The sequence below is a fragment of the Rhinolophus hipposideros genome (assembly GCF_964194185.1).
Source record: "Rhinolophus hipposideros genome assembly, chromosome: 5".
NCBI lineage: Eukaryota > Metazoa > Chordata > Mammalia > Chiroptera > Rhinolophidae > Rhinolophus > Rhinolophus hipposideros.
Genome location: NC_138051.1, coordinates 6134559 through 6148940, shown reverse-complemented (window position 1 = coordinate 6148940; position 14382 = coordinate 6134559).

The following is a 14382-nucleotide window of genomic DNA, read 5'->3' as shown; positions in this document are numbered from 1 at the left end:
AATGTTCTACAATTGATTGTGGTGATGGTTGCATAACTCTGAATATACTAAATATCACTGGATTGTCCCCTTTAAATGGGTCAATTGTACAATACATGAATGATATCTCACAAAAGCTGTAAAAAAGAATCAAGACTGTGCACTTTGCTTGGCCACCAACGCCTCTGACATCTTGATTGCCACTCCTGATGGCAGCCTTTTTACCTGCCCTTTTGCCACTGCACACAAATCCGTCACGTCATTAGTTTTCCATCCTTCAACCACCCATGTTCTCCTAGGTGTGGCTGCTTCTGCCCGCCCCACCCTGGGCTCCCCACCCAGTGTGCCCTGTTTGTCTGATTTGCGTCACTCATCTTCCCTGCCACCTGAGCTCAAGTGGGAGGGCTGCTATTCCAGGGCCCTGAGAGCTGACACCGCCCCCCTGGGGAGACGTTTGCCTGGGCCAGAGTCACTCACGTGGGCCTGCTGCTCCTCCTGCTCATGCTCATTTCATGGTGTGCTACTCTAGACATGCAAACTGGGTTTCAATCCTGGTTCTGCCCCTTATTAGGTGTTATAGGCCAAATTGTGTACCCCTCCAGATTCATAGGTTAAAGTCCTAACCCCCCGTTTCAAGACTGTGAGTATCCTATATTTGGAGATAGGGTATTTAGAGAGGTGAGTAAGATAAAATTAGGTCATATAGATGGGACTTAATCTAATATGACAGGGGTCATTATAAGATGAGGAGATTAGGACACAGACGGAGGACCATGTGAAGACACTGGGAGAAGAAGGCCATCTACACACCAAGGAGAGAGGCCTCAGAAGAAATAACCTGCTGACACCTTGGTCTCAGACTTCTAGCCTCCATAGCTCTAAGAAAGTAAATGTCTAGTGTTGAAGCATCTCATTCTGCGGTACTTGGCTACAGCAGCCCGACCACACTAACACACTCGTTCTGCAACCTTGCACAAGTCACTTCACTTCTCTGTGCCTCAGTTTCCTTATCTCTCAAAAGAGGAGACTACGAGCACCTACTTCCTAAGGTTGCCATGAAAATTAAACGAGCTCTATGTCTAAGTGTCTAGCACATAGTAAATGCTATATGTGTTACCATTACTGATATAATAATAATTGCTATTATACATCAGCGACACAACTCTGTTTTCAGTACCAATAATTTTTAATCAAAGGTTAGAGCTTTACCTTAATAGTCACCCCTTGAGAATCCCAGAAGAATGCCAAGACACAGTATGTGCAGAACGATATTAGGATATTTTCATTGTCTGATTTGACGGAGGAAGAGCTGGAAACAATTCCTCTGTGATAGACTGGTCCAATAACATGTAGAAGACCATAAAATGGACGATCATACAGCCATTAACAAAAAGCGGTAGCTCTGAATGCCAGGATGTAGACGCATATCGATCAACAAATATACAGAAATACAGACACGAGGATTGCGAAGCTTAACACAACGAGTATCAGTGACCCCTTTTGTGTCATAAATAAGTATAACATGTTATACATACGAGTATTCAGAAACATCAGTGCTGTTATGTATACTTTATGTTTTTTCCTAGAAAAAGCCTGTTGACATAGGTTACCCGGGAGAGAGACTGGAGTGGAAGCAAGGAGACGTTTACACTTTATTTTATACTTTTCTGAAATGAATATCTTACTGTGTTTTAAAAAATAATATCACAGGGATTATCTGGGTAGTGGATTATGGATCATTTTTGTTTTCTTTCCTTTGTTTTTCCTTGTTACACAACAACCACAAAAGCCCTAAAAAGAAGCTCTTGTAACAGGACCCTGATTCCAGAGGGACGACACTGTCCTCGTCCGTGAAAACGTTCCCTACTATGAAAAGGGCAAAGATCTGGGTTCCAGCCCCAGTTCTGCGGCGAGGGGCGTCATGGAGGCATCCTTAACCCGCAAGACCCTCACCTCCTCGTCCGTGAAAGCCTGCCGCTGCTCTGACCACCTCGAAGGTCGGTGGTGACATCCAAGTCACCGTGAGAACTCAGCCGTCCCTGCTTCGCGTTCCTCCCCGGGGGTCGGTTCTAGAGCCTTCAGGATACCAAGTAAAACTGCAGCGTCCAAGAGACAGCAGAGGTGAAGCACTCTGAGCGCCGTCTTCTTCTGTGGGGCTCACATCACGCGCATCTGCTCACTGGGGTGTTCACACAGTCGTGAAGTGGCTGCCGTGCATAAAGCGGAGCCGTGGACTCAGAGGGGACATGATCTGAGACAGACACTCTGATTTGGGGTCCCCAGCTGGTGCACCGAACAGCTCCTGGACAGAGTTCAGCTCTACAAGGACATAGAGGAAAAGGGAGAGGTTCCTTCTAATGGAAAGATCCATCAGGAAAGGTTCTTGAAAGTGGTGAAAAAGGATGTGTTGTGGGGGTGGGTATTCGAGATGGGCAGGTTTCCAGACCCCACTGGGTGCCACCAGTCTCCAAGTGCTGGCGTGCTGCAAGGACTCGCTCCCTGTGCTCTGTGCCCTCAGCTGGGGCCCACTCACCTGAAGGTCGCCATACTCCTCACGATTGCCCCCTTTTAGGGAAAGCATGTCTGGGACTTGCTCAATGTCCCAGCCCACTTGGACCAAAGGCTGGTGTCCTTGAGCCTTTCTACTAGACAAGACGTGGTCTGAGCATGGGAAGCCTGTCACAGGGGGCCACACCCCTGGCAAGCACCACCTGGCAGGCACCACTTCTAAACCACAGTGCCAGGAAAGGATGTCCATGGTCAGTGGACGAACCAGGGCTGCACCTCAGTCCCTGTGCCCCTAATCCACAAGGGGACAGTGTCTAAGTTCCCTCGACCATCCCCGCTGGGGAAGGATCCTGAAAGACAATCCCAGCTGCCCTCAGCTCCATGAACCTCCACCAGTAGCAACACCCTCTTACAAATAAGTGATAGTCCCTGCTGAGATGACAGCAGGAGAGCGAGAGGGAGAAGGAGCAGGGTTCCTGCACAACACTGCTCACAGCCCCGCCGTGTGGTAACACTCACTCTGCCCCCTGTACAGCCCCCGCTGTTTACAGAACACTTTCCCACCATTGACTCATGCCTTTAGGAGATGAGCAAATGTCAGCTCGGGTGGAGGTGGAGGGTACGGTCTGAAGCCTGGACCCCAGGTGCAGCCCTCCTCCCCCACAGGCCGGGAGCGGCAGCAAGAAGGACGTGGCACTGAGGCTGAGGGTGCTGGCTTCGCCACAAATGCCCCAAACTTGCACAGCTGGGTGAAAATGGGGACTCCAGTGGGGCCAAGCCCCTTGGCCTCCATTAGGGTCAACTATCAAACGCCAGAGTCACTTGGCCAGCTTCCCCCAGGCCTCCTTGTCCTTCAGACTCCGGGTGCGATTCTAGTTCTAGAGTCTCCACCTGCAGAGAGCAGAGCCCCACCTGTCCAGGAGGGCCTGCCCCCGGCTGCATTCAGAGGACACACAGGTAAGTCAACAACACCTGACATCGGGAGATTCCAGGAGAGCACTGCAAGCAGGATGTAAATACAGCGATGGAACCAGTGTCTGTTTGCATAGCATCCTCTGTGTGGGCTGGAGCCTGCAGGAAAAGGCTCTGCAAGGCAATAAAATCAGGCTCCTGCAGCAGCCTGGGGCTGAGGTATGTGGCACTTCAGGCGCGGCTGGGGTGTGGCGAAGGCGCAGTGTGACTACGGGGGTGCTCCCCAAACCACGAGGGGCAATCATGGGAGAGACTTATGAGTGAGGGATCCTCCTCCTGAGAAGACGATGAGCCCCAGACAGCACCCACTCAAGGATGACTCCCCTGGAATAGGCCAGGGAAGAAGCCACAGAGCCAAAGGCGAGTTTGGAAAGAAGTCAGCCCGCTGGGATCTGTGCACTTTAAGGGAAGGACCCCCAGGCAAGTGGTGCAAGATAGTGGTGCAAGACAGGCAAAGGGCTGGGGACGGGAGGGGAGGAGAAAGGGGCCCTCCCCCACCAGGTGGCTGTGCACGGAGGGCTGCTGCACCTGCCTGGCCACCCGCAGGGCAATTGTGGGACAGGGGACCCAGCTTCCTGCTGGCAGAGCAGCCAGAGAGTTGCTGGACCCGGGTCACATTCGGGGCATCTCCTGCCTTCGATGGGACTTGCTCTCTCTGTAAGCATGTGCTGTGTGCATCTATGGCCCCATGCACACACACACGCACACACACACATTCATTCAGGAAATACTGTGTTTCCCCGAAAATAAGACCTAGCCGGACAATCAGCTTTAATGTGTCTTTTGGAGCAAAAATTAATATGAGACCCAGTATTATATTATATTATATTATATTATATTATATTATATTATATTATATTATATTAATGCACTCCAAAAGACACATTAGAGTGATTGTCCGGCTAGGACTTAATTTGGGGGAAACAGGGTCGTAAGCACCATGCACAGAGAGCTGGTTCCAGGTGTTGAGAACACAGCAGTGAGAAACAAAGCTTGTCCTCACAGAGCTTACGTCCTCATAGAACACTCCTCGCAGAAGGAGTGGCAATTAGGAAGGAGGCTCTGTCTGCCCGTTTACTGTCCACTATTTAAATTCAGCACCACAGGCCACTCGTTTCCTGCCTCGCTCTTCTTTCTGCCCAGAACCCACCTTGGAACCTCGAAGGACATGACTGACAGTCCCTGCCTTGCCCTCTCTCCTCTTTCCCCACTCAGTTAGCTTTGCCTTTAACTCCTTTCTTCCTCTCTTTCTGGCCCACCCTGCCCTCTGCCTGCCCCATCTCCTCTGAGAGAAGTCTCCCCAGACTTCTCTCTCTCAGCCTAGACGCTGACCCTAGGACACTGGGAAGCTGTAGTGAGCTGACTCTTAGGGGTCACGCCTGTCCGGGGACCTCAGGGAGGAAGTCTGCCCACTGGAGCCAAGCTGACAGGTGCACTGTGAGGGGCCAGCATGGGGAGCAGGTGAGTCAGCCAGGTGGGCTTCCTCTGTCCGTAGATACCCCCTAGACCCTCCTGCTCCCCAGATAATTAGAGGCAACACTTGGTGAGTGTTTCCTCCAGGCCAGGCTCTGGCTAAACCCATACAAGCATCACCTCATTGAATCTTCCCAACAACAGTGTGAGGTAGGGACTGTCACCGTAGCTTTATTTCCCCAGTGGGTTCACACAGCATAGGGGGGCTTTCCAAGGTCACAGAACAGGAAAGTCGCGAGGTTGAGACTAGAACTTGGATCTGCCTGACCCCCAAGCTCATGCTGTTGACCCTGTTTCTGCTGCTGTGACCTAAACTTTCCTCTGTGAGAACTTCTGTTGTCCTCGCGTCGTGACCAATGTAATCCATGAAATTTGTCACCAGTGGTATTTGCATTTCATATACTTTAAAAAGCGGAATGTCTTTCTAGACCTAGGTAATGTTCTATAATGGTGGGAATTCAGGCAGATGGGGCAAAGCCAGTCATTTTCATTTAGGAATAGGGACATCGCAGAGACCCCATGACCACCCCACACAGGAGGTTGCCCCCTCTGTCTCTCACAAAACTGCCCCCATCCTCCACGAGTTGAGCAATCAGACCCCTCTGTTCCCTTGTTCACTGCTCACCTACCTTGGCTCCAAGGCAAATGTTCTAAAACTATTAATTATCTCAGGATAATTAGGGATGGGGAAATCCAGGCACAGATACAATCAGTGCCTTGCCCAGCTGCCCCCACATTCCCCTCTGGTCCCTCCCCTCCCGGTCTCCCTGAAATCCTGGGCTGTGTGTGTTTCCCTGTCATCTCCACCCTGTGGCTCCCACCAGACCCACCTGGGCCAGTGCCAAAAGGCCCATAGGAGAGCTGTGCCACGCTCGGGCCTGCCCAAGCAGCTGCAGTCATGTCGAAATTCCCGTAGAAAGCCTCCTCCAACCCATCCCAGAGGGCTAAGCAGCCTTAAGGAACCTTTCCTAGCTCCTCACCCCCAGCTCTCAAGCTGCCTCACAACTTTCCCGCCTCCCCTCTCAGATGGAAGAAAACACTGGCTAGGATGAGGGTCCACCAGGAATGGTTTACCTAAGAATGGACCCCTTAATTTCAGGACCCTCTGAGGTAGGCCCCAAAATTCTTCAAACACGTACCTATCTGCATTTATCTGGGAAGACCCTCACAGCTTGCAAGAGATCCCCAAAGAGCCCTGGGACACCCCCCCCCCCCACACACACACACACAAAGGGGTGAGAATCTCCAGACTAAGGTGTCACTGAGGCCACCCCCTATAACACTTTACAAAGAACTTAAGCATCAGAGCTCCTCTGAGGCTTACAAGCACATGGAGAATCAGGCTGTATCTTACTGGTTGGGAGCGCCAGGCTGTGGCCCTACTGGCTACTACTTGCTGTGTCACTTCAGTTTCCCTGTCTGAAAAAGGGGGTCACGGTTGTGTCTACCACACATGAGGATTAAAATAAAAGAGATACACCAAGCAAAGTACTAAACACTATTCCTGGCCCATAGTAAGTGTTCAATAAATGTCTACTACCATTTATCACCCCATTTAGGGAAGGGACATGGAGCTCTGGGGGCCCTCCCTGGAATTCTGAAAATATTGCCTGTCCAGCTGTGACTGGAGGATGGTGTGACGGGTTGGGTCAGCCCAGAGAACAAAGACACCAGCTGAGAGCTGAGAGCTAGAGCAGAAGACGAAGAGCTCAGGTCTTGCTTGACTTTTGAAGTCAGGAGAGCTGAGTTCTAGTTCTGGCCCCGTGCTGGGAAGCAGCCAGGCCTGGCAGAGGCGGGGCAGGAGCTGGGTGGCCATGTGCTGGACGTCTTCAGTACTATCACTAGCAGTTTGGTGAATCACAGACCCAGTGGTGCTGTGAAACCTCCCGAGTGGCCTGAGCCCAGCTGGGGGCTCCTATGGCTGGCCTTACATGAGACCGACAGATGTAGCATCTTGGTTTTCTCCTTGGATCGCTGCAGTCTGGTGGTTCCAACTGCAACTTTTACACCTCTGGAGGGACGGACCCTCGGTCATAAGCAAAAGGAAGAATCGCTGCTATGGACTCGGGCTGAAGTTTCGGTCACCCAGCCTTCCCTCTCAGGGAGAGCAGCACGTGGAGTCTCTCCCTCAGTAGGCACCCTGTATCCCACTCCAGGACAACGGAAACCCTGAGGGTTGCCCAGGGCAGCCCAGCCTCCCTTCTGGAAACACAATTCCGAGCTGAAAAGAAGACCCCCAGCTCTGCTTCCGAAGATCTCCCAGCTTTAAGGGACGCAAAACACCATTTGAGCACACAGCCAGGCCTGACGTGGTGGACAGCCACAGCTGTACACACCTGGAGAGAAAGTCAAGGCCACCTGGGTATCATGGCAGATAGGATTAGAACTACTGCTCCTGCCCCTCCAGGATGGCAGTGCGGCAGAAAGGTGGTGCTGCCAGGGCAGAACACAAGAAGCAGGCAGGGGCTGAGTCTCCTCCAGCGGTCAGTGCTAAGGCAGGCTGCTTTAGGGAGGGAGGGGAGAGAAGGAGAGAAGGAGGGGGGGGGAGAGGGGGGAAAGGGGGGAAAGGGGAGGAGGGAGTGAGGGGAGAAGAGGAGAGAGGGAGGAGGGAGGAGGGAAGGAAAGAGGAGGGAGAGAGAGGGGAGGAGAGAGGGAGAGGGGAGGAGGGAAGAAGGAAGGGGGAGGAGGGAGAGGGGGAGGAGGAGAGAAGGACAGGGGAGGAGGGAGAGAGGGAAGAGGAAAAGGGAGAAAGGGAGGGGGAGGAGTGAAGACGGAGAGGAGGGAGGGAGGGGGCCCTTCAAGCCTGCGCATCTCTCCCTCTTCCAGGCAAAATACTCTTTCTCTAAAATAATAATAATAATAAAGCCCCCCTCATCCTTTTCCTTTCTGAACAAGAGCTTTGTAACAGTAGATGGCTGATCCGAAAATAACTATTTTGCCCTTAGACAGAGTCGTTTTTGAACAGGAGAAGCTGAGATATTTTGAAAGCCACCCCTGAGGCGAGAAGGTTGTGCATAAGGCACTAATTGTCAGCACTCCCCAAGGGCAGCCAGTGTTGCTGGGAAGATGAGGAAAGCTGGGCTGTCAGCACGGTTCCTGGGGGAGTCTGCCTCCCTGCACTCAGCCAGCCGGGCCAGCCTTCCGCGCGCGGAGGAGATAAAACACAGCAACACAGATGATCTTACATAACCGAAGCGGGACTGAACATTTTCAGCAAATTACCTCTGTTATGAGCTCTGCCATAAAATCGCCTCACAAGTGAATTTAGTTTTTCTTCCCTCCGTGCCCAATCAATTAGCACATGAGTAATACCAAGCCCATTAGGACAAACCGATGCCGGGGGAGTTATGTCAGCTGCTGTAGAAATGATTGCTTAATATACCAGTTGGCTCCGAGGAGCTCTTAGCCACACACAATCTTGCCATAATCAATAGCAACAGTCAGACGACACTATTTCAACGAGAACACTGCCGGGCAGCATAAGAGCCAGCCCCGTGTGGAGCGCACAGCCCAGTGGGCCCCAACACCAGTGCCCCCCTTCCTGCCTCCCTTCAAAGCAAGCAGGAGAAGCCCATAAGGACGACGAGAAATGGAACAGTGGACTGAGAAAGACAGGAAAGGCACAGGGGAGGGCCCTGCGGAGATTTGTTTCCAAGAGGGAGAGGGAAGGGACCAGACTTCTTTCCGGGTCCGTATTTCCTATCAACCGCAGAATGGGCTTTACCAGGGACATCCATAGGCTCCCGTGGGGTTACAGTCCCTGTGGAGTTGAGCGTGGGGGGCCCATAATGCATGCATCTGCGTGTGCACATTGGCATAAACAAGAACAAGGACATGTCTTTACAGGTAAGCGTGTATGCGTCGGGTGGGCCCACAGGTAGTCTTATGCGTGTATGCGTGTGTGTGTACACGCTAGCGTATACATATGTGCATTAAAATGTGTATCTGAGTGCAGGAGTGTCCCTGTGCTTCCACCATTCCCACATGCAGCAATCCCTCAGGATTAACTAGCCTGACACATCAGTTTGCTCTGTCACAACCCTGGGCTGAGGGACCCAAAGGTAAAAGCTGGAAGCATTCCCCCAGATGACTGAGAAGGAAGGCAGTGCTCCTGGGCTCCGCCTCCTAGAACAGCACCGGCTACAGAGCTTACACCCCTTGGGTGTGGGCCCTGCCCCCCCACCAGGAACGGCAGGATACTTGATCTCCTTGGGCCTTGGTTGCCACACCTGTGAAATGAAGCGGGCAACGTACCCCAGAGGGTTGGGAGGAAGGTTAGTGCACAGAAAGTACTTAGGGGGCCTGCCACTGGGCGTCCACCAAACCAAACCTGTTGTTATAAAGCCCTGACCTCCTGAAAGCTCCTTGACTGGTGAGACCCAGAATTCTGTCCTCTCCCTGCTCCGCAGAAACCACTTGGGAACCAGGCTGTGGAATTACTCCCATTCCCTCCCTGCTCCTCAGGGACAATTGGGGAAGATTCACCATGTCTCAGGCAAATCCCAAGGGGATGAGGGTTCACAGCCTCAGCTCCAGACCCTTCTCCCCTGGACTGCCCCCTGTTCCCCTGGCTGGAGGAGTGACTCCCACGCAAGGTAATTATCAGCCCCCATGGTCAGGTGGTGCAGCTTTCCACCAGCTACAAGCTCCTTGGCCGGGCGGAGGGGAGGAGGGAGGGGCCCAGCTTGCATGGGTAAATCCAAGGGTCCAGCCTCCCAGACACAATGTGAAAGCCACAGGCCTTGGAAATCCTCTAGTGTACCCCCTTCCTCATTTATAGACAAGGAAACTGAGGTTTCCAAAGTCAGCCATCAAGTTAGTTCCCATGACGGGGGCAAGTGGGCTGCAAAGCATTTTGGGAAGGAAATGGAACCAGAGCTATGAGGTGGGGCTAATTCATAGCAGTTCTGGGGAGCAGGGAAGTGGATGCAGAAATGAGTGTCCAGTCTTCTGAAATGCTGCATTTTTTGGAAGCACACTGACTAGGCTCTTCCCCTCTCTGGTCTCAGTTTACCCATCTATAAACTGGAAAAATGGATTCTAAGAGACCACTGTCTCTCCCAGCTCTGATGCTATGAGGTTGGCTTCGGGGGGGGGGTCCCTAAAGCATGACTGACATGAACAATCATTTCTGGGCAGCTGGGTGGGTGAGGAGAGAAAGGCTCCCCTCCCTTTCCTAATCACACATAGGTAACTCTGCAGAGGCAGCTTGGTGGGATGGTGGGGACTCCCGACCGTCCAGTCACTCACTGGGCCCCCTTGAGGGGTTAGAGGGTGTCTCTGAGCCTCAGCCTCTTCTCCTGTGAAATGATAATAGCCTAGTGTCCCCCTAGGGTGATTAGGAAACATCAGTCAGTATTCGGTGAGGGGCCCCTACAGTGAAGTGCCAGACCCCACAGTGAAGAAACAGAACAGACAAATGTCCCTGCCGTGTCCCATCTAGCTGTGAGACCGGACAGGGGGACACATTAATAAGAGAAACAGAAAGATTGGCAGGAGTGCTAAGCCTTATAGAGAAAAACCAAACAGGGAAAGGGGGAGTGCAGGGGTGGGGGGATGGGGAAGGTGCCCACAGAAACGAGACCTGTCTCTGGACTGCCGTGTCCTCATTTGTAAAGTGAGGACAAATGAGGACACGGCGTCCAGAGACAGGTCGCTTTTGCCTTCCTCCTGGGTTTTTATTAGGGAATAATTATGGTCCCCAGGGCTTTATGGGATTTAAAGTCTGAGGGGTGAAAAAGGACCTGGGGTGACTGGCATGAAAGGGACAAAGGAAATCTCAGCTACTGTTGCTGTGAATCAGGGCAAAGATGCCCTCAGCCCTTCCCAGCCCTGCTCACTCCTCAGCCAGGCTAACAGGAAGTGTCACCCCACCCCGTCCCCTCTGCGAGGCCCTGTTCTCCACCCACCACCTTCCATGCAAGGGAAGGACACAGCTTCCCCTCCCCCCCAAAGCTCTGCAGAGTACTAGGGAGGCTGAGGCCTCCAACCACTTCACTGAGAGGCCACATTTTGGGTGGGTGGAACACTAGACTCAAAGACAGGGGTGCTGAATTCAGGTGCCAGCTACCTGCCGCCAAATTCTTGGGGCCTCAGATTCTTCATCTTTAAAATGGGCATAATGCCACCCACCTTACCTATATCACAGAATTCTTATTAAGGAAGAATCAACTTTTAACTCAAACTAGGCAGCTTAGTAGATCAGAAAGGGCATGCACGTTGAAAAGCGACAGACTTCTGTGCTGCTGGGTCTTAAGCACACTCTTTTCGGAACGTTTCTTCTTCTGGGAAGTAAAACCCACTCTGGGGCTGATGTGAAGATTAAATAAGCTCACGAATGTCTGCTCCCTTTGAGCACTTACTATAAGTGGGGCTCTAAGAAGGATATGGAATAATCAGATGTCATGGCAGCCAGTCTCCAAGGTGGTCCCATTGCCTGCTGCTACCTATCCCCCCTTGCAGTCCCCTCACAGAATGAATAGGCTGACCATCCTAATGCACAGCACTTTTAGAAAAGACGGAGCATGACTGTAGCACAGGGGACCCTGCTCGCTGTGCCATTTGTCGTGCAGGGTCTCCGCTCCTGCTCCCCACATAAGAACGCAGGACATGGTAAGGCCAAAAAGGAACACCCACGGAGCCATAGGTAGGGGAGTCATATCACTATATTCTTGCCGGCAGCATCCGCCTCTCTGCAATCCGCTCTTGCTAGCCCCCAATTCTTTCTGCTAGCGTAGCCACGGCAGTTATATTAGTGGCCAATGGCTTACGGGTTACAGCTGATGGCCAACTAGCCACAGCTGCTGGCCATCTTATCACAGTTGATGGCCATTTACTACCCGAGCCAGCACCTTTCTATTGTGAGGCCGAGAGCCTGGAAACTGCTTTTTGGGGCTTTGTCCCCACAATGACCTCCAAGACATCGCTGCTCTGGCCTCCCTGTCCTGGATCACTCTTTGTGGGTGAAGCTAGCCGCCATGTTGTGAGGAAACTCAGGCAACCCTATGGAAGGAGAGGCAAGGCACTGAGACTTCCTGCCAACAGACAGTGTCAGCTTGCCAGCTGTGCAAGAGAGCCGTCTTGGAAACGAATCCTCCTGCCCAGTCAAGTCTCAGAAGACTGTAGCCCTGGCTGGTGTCTCCACTGCCTCCTCCTAAGAGACCCTAGCCAGACCCACCCAGCTAAGCCACTCCAGAATGTCACATACTGAGTAACTCATACACCCAGCTCTCTTAAGCACCATTCCAACGTTTACCACCAAAAACAATGCTCCATGCCCTGCACACGTTAAACACGGGGCTTCACAAAGAGGCCAGGCTCCTACTCACTCATAAACTTACTCCGTTAACCGCAGAGTTCCAGGATTCCTGACCACAGAAACACATGAGATAATAAATGCTTGCTGTTGCTTTCAGCTGCCATGTGTAGGGTAATTTGTTCCACAGCAATAGATAGCTAATGCACATGTGGTCTCTGCCCTCTTTAACCTGGTTTCAGAGGAAAGAAAAGTGCATGGAGAGGTGATGACATGAGACAGCGTGTGGTCAGAAGTCAGCTGATGGCAGCATCGGGGGCTTCTCTGTGTGCAAGGCTCATAGGACAGGTAATGTGTGCTATTACTCCATTCAAAGGCCTGTAAGCTGATGGATGAGAAATTACCCTGAAAAAGCAGACCGCATTTTCTACTCAGGTGTGGAGGGTTGTTAAAAAAAGAAAAGGAAATTACTGTCACAGACTTGAGAGTTTGATCCCAGGCCCTGCTACTGAGGGGAGAGTGAGCAGGCGTGGCTCCCCACATTTGATGGGTGCCACGTAATGTCGGGCATTGGCACACTGCACCCTCACCTGGTTCTGGGATTCACAAAAGCCCAGAGTCTTACAGGAAAGGCTACTTTACTGTGATTTTAAGAAGAGGGGGAAATGAGCTCCCTTGCTCTCCTAAGGCCTGCTGCCCTCTGATTCTCACAGCTAATGGGGCAGGAAATTGCCCGTGGCGAAATGAGCGGGACCTGTTACCTGTGGGTGGAAATGGGAAATGAGAACTTAAATTCAGGCGCATCGCTGAAGCACATTAGGGAATCAGCCTGCAAAAATGATTAGGAGGGTTTTAATATCCACCGATCGGATGGATGCCCATCTCCTGCAGCGACCTCAGACTCATTAACCTAGCGGGCCTGCGTGGCCATCAATCTCGTGTGCTGGTGCAGTGGCCTCCAACCCAGAGCTCTCGCGGGGCCTCCCAGAACCCAGAGATTTGAAATAATTAAAATCCTATGTGGCATGGTGCAATCAAGCTCCCTTAAGTGAAACTCAGATATTCCTTCAGACCTTACCTGAACGAAGAGCTCTAACCTTCCCACCCCGAGCAGGAAAGTGAGCGGAAGGACAAGCATCGCACTTCCTTTTCTCTCCCTTGAGTGGAGGTGCTACTAGGAGGCAGTGTGGAAGGGGCACCGGAGACCTGGGGCCAGCTCAGCTGCCTGTGACCATGTTGTCAGGTTACATCCCTTCTCAGACCCTACATGTGGGGAGAAGAGGCCCCACCTGACCCAGCTCACTGCTGTCCTCTGTCAATGACTACGCAGAGGTCCTCATGTTTCCCCACCCCAAATGCTCCTTCTTTTTCTTTCTGTATTCATACTGGGGCTTCCTTCTCCTTTACATGTCTTCAGCAAATCCGATCATCTCGTCTTTGAAAATACTTAATTCATTCCTATACCCTGGTCAGCCTCCTTCCTTAGATTTCCTACCTCAGGCCTCATCATGCCTGTAAATTTTCCCCTTAGGCACAGCTTTCAACCATCGTCCTTCAGCTCCAAGACCAGCGGAGGCTCCAAGGAGCAGGGTGCTCTCCGAGAATCCCCCAGTGTAACCGCCCCTCACCTCCAGGCTTGCCTGTCTCCACGCCTTTCCCACACCTTCTATCATCCTCCTGCTCATCTCGGCCTGGTGCAACCTCCTCCCAGAAGCTGGACCTACCAGCCTTGTCTGCTGCTGATCCCTCCCGACGACCGTGAACATTTAACTCAAGCCTCACGTGGACTCCTACCTGCTCAGGGCCACCCACTTATTTTACTTTAATTTTTCTGTTTGAACGTTTTGTTTCAATAGACTGACCAGATCTTTGAGAATCCTGTCACACGTGCCCTCGCAGGGCCTGGAGCGTGCCTCGTCCAGGATAAGTACACAGCAAATGTCTCTTTTCTTCTCATAGTGGGGTCTCTGCCCTTGAGAAGATGCCTGGGGGAGTATTTTACTAAATTTGTATTCATAGAATTTAGAACTCCGGATGAAGAACTAAGCCATGTCTTCACCCCACCTCCATGGGGAGCTAGATTGTAAGAGGAGAAGCAACATTCACTTTTTCTGCATCTCAAACATTAGCTAGAAGACAAAAGTTATAAAGCATTAGCTAGGTATCAGGAGAGCCAAGTTTGGGTTTAAGCTCTG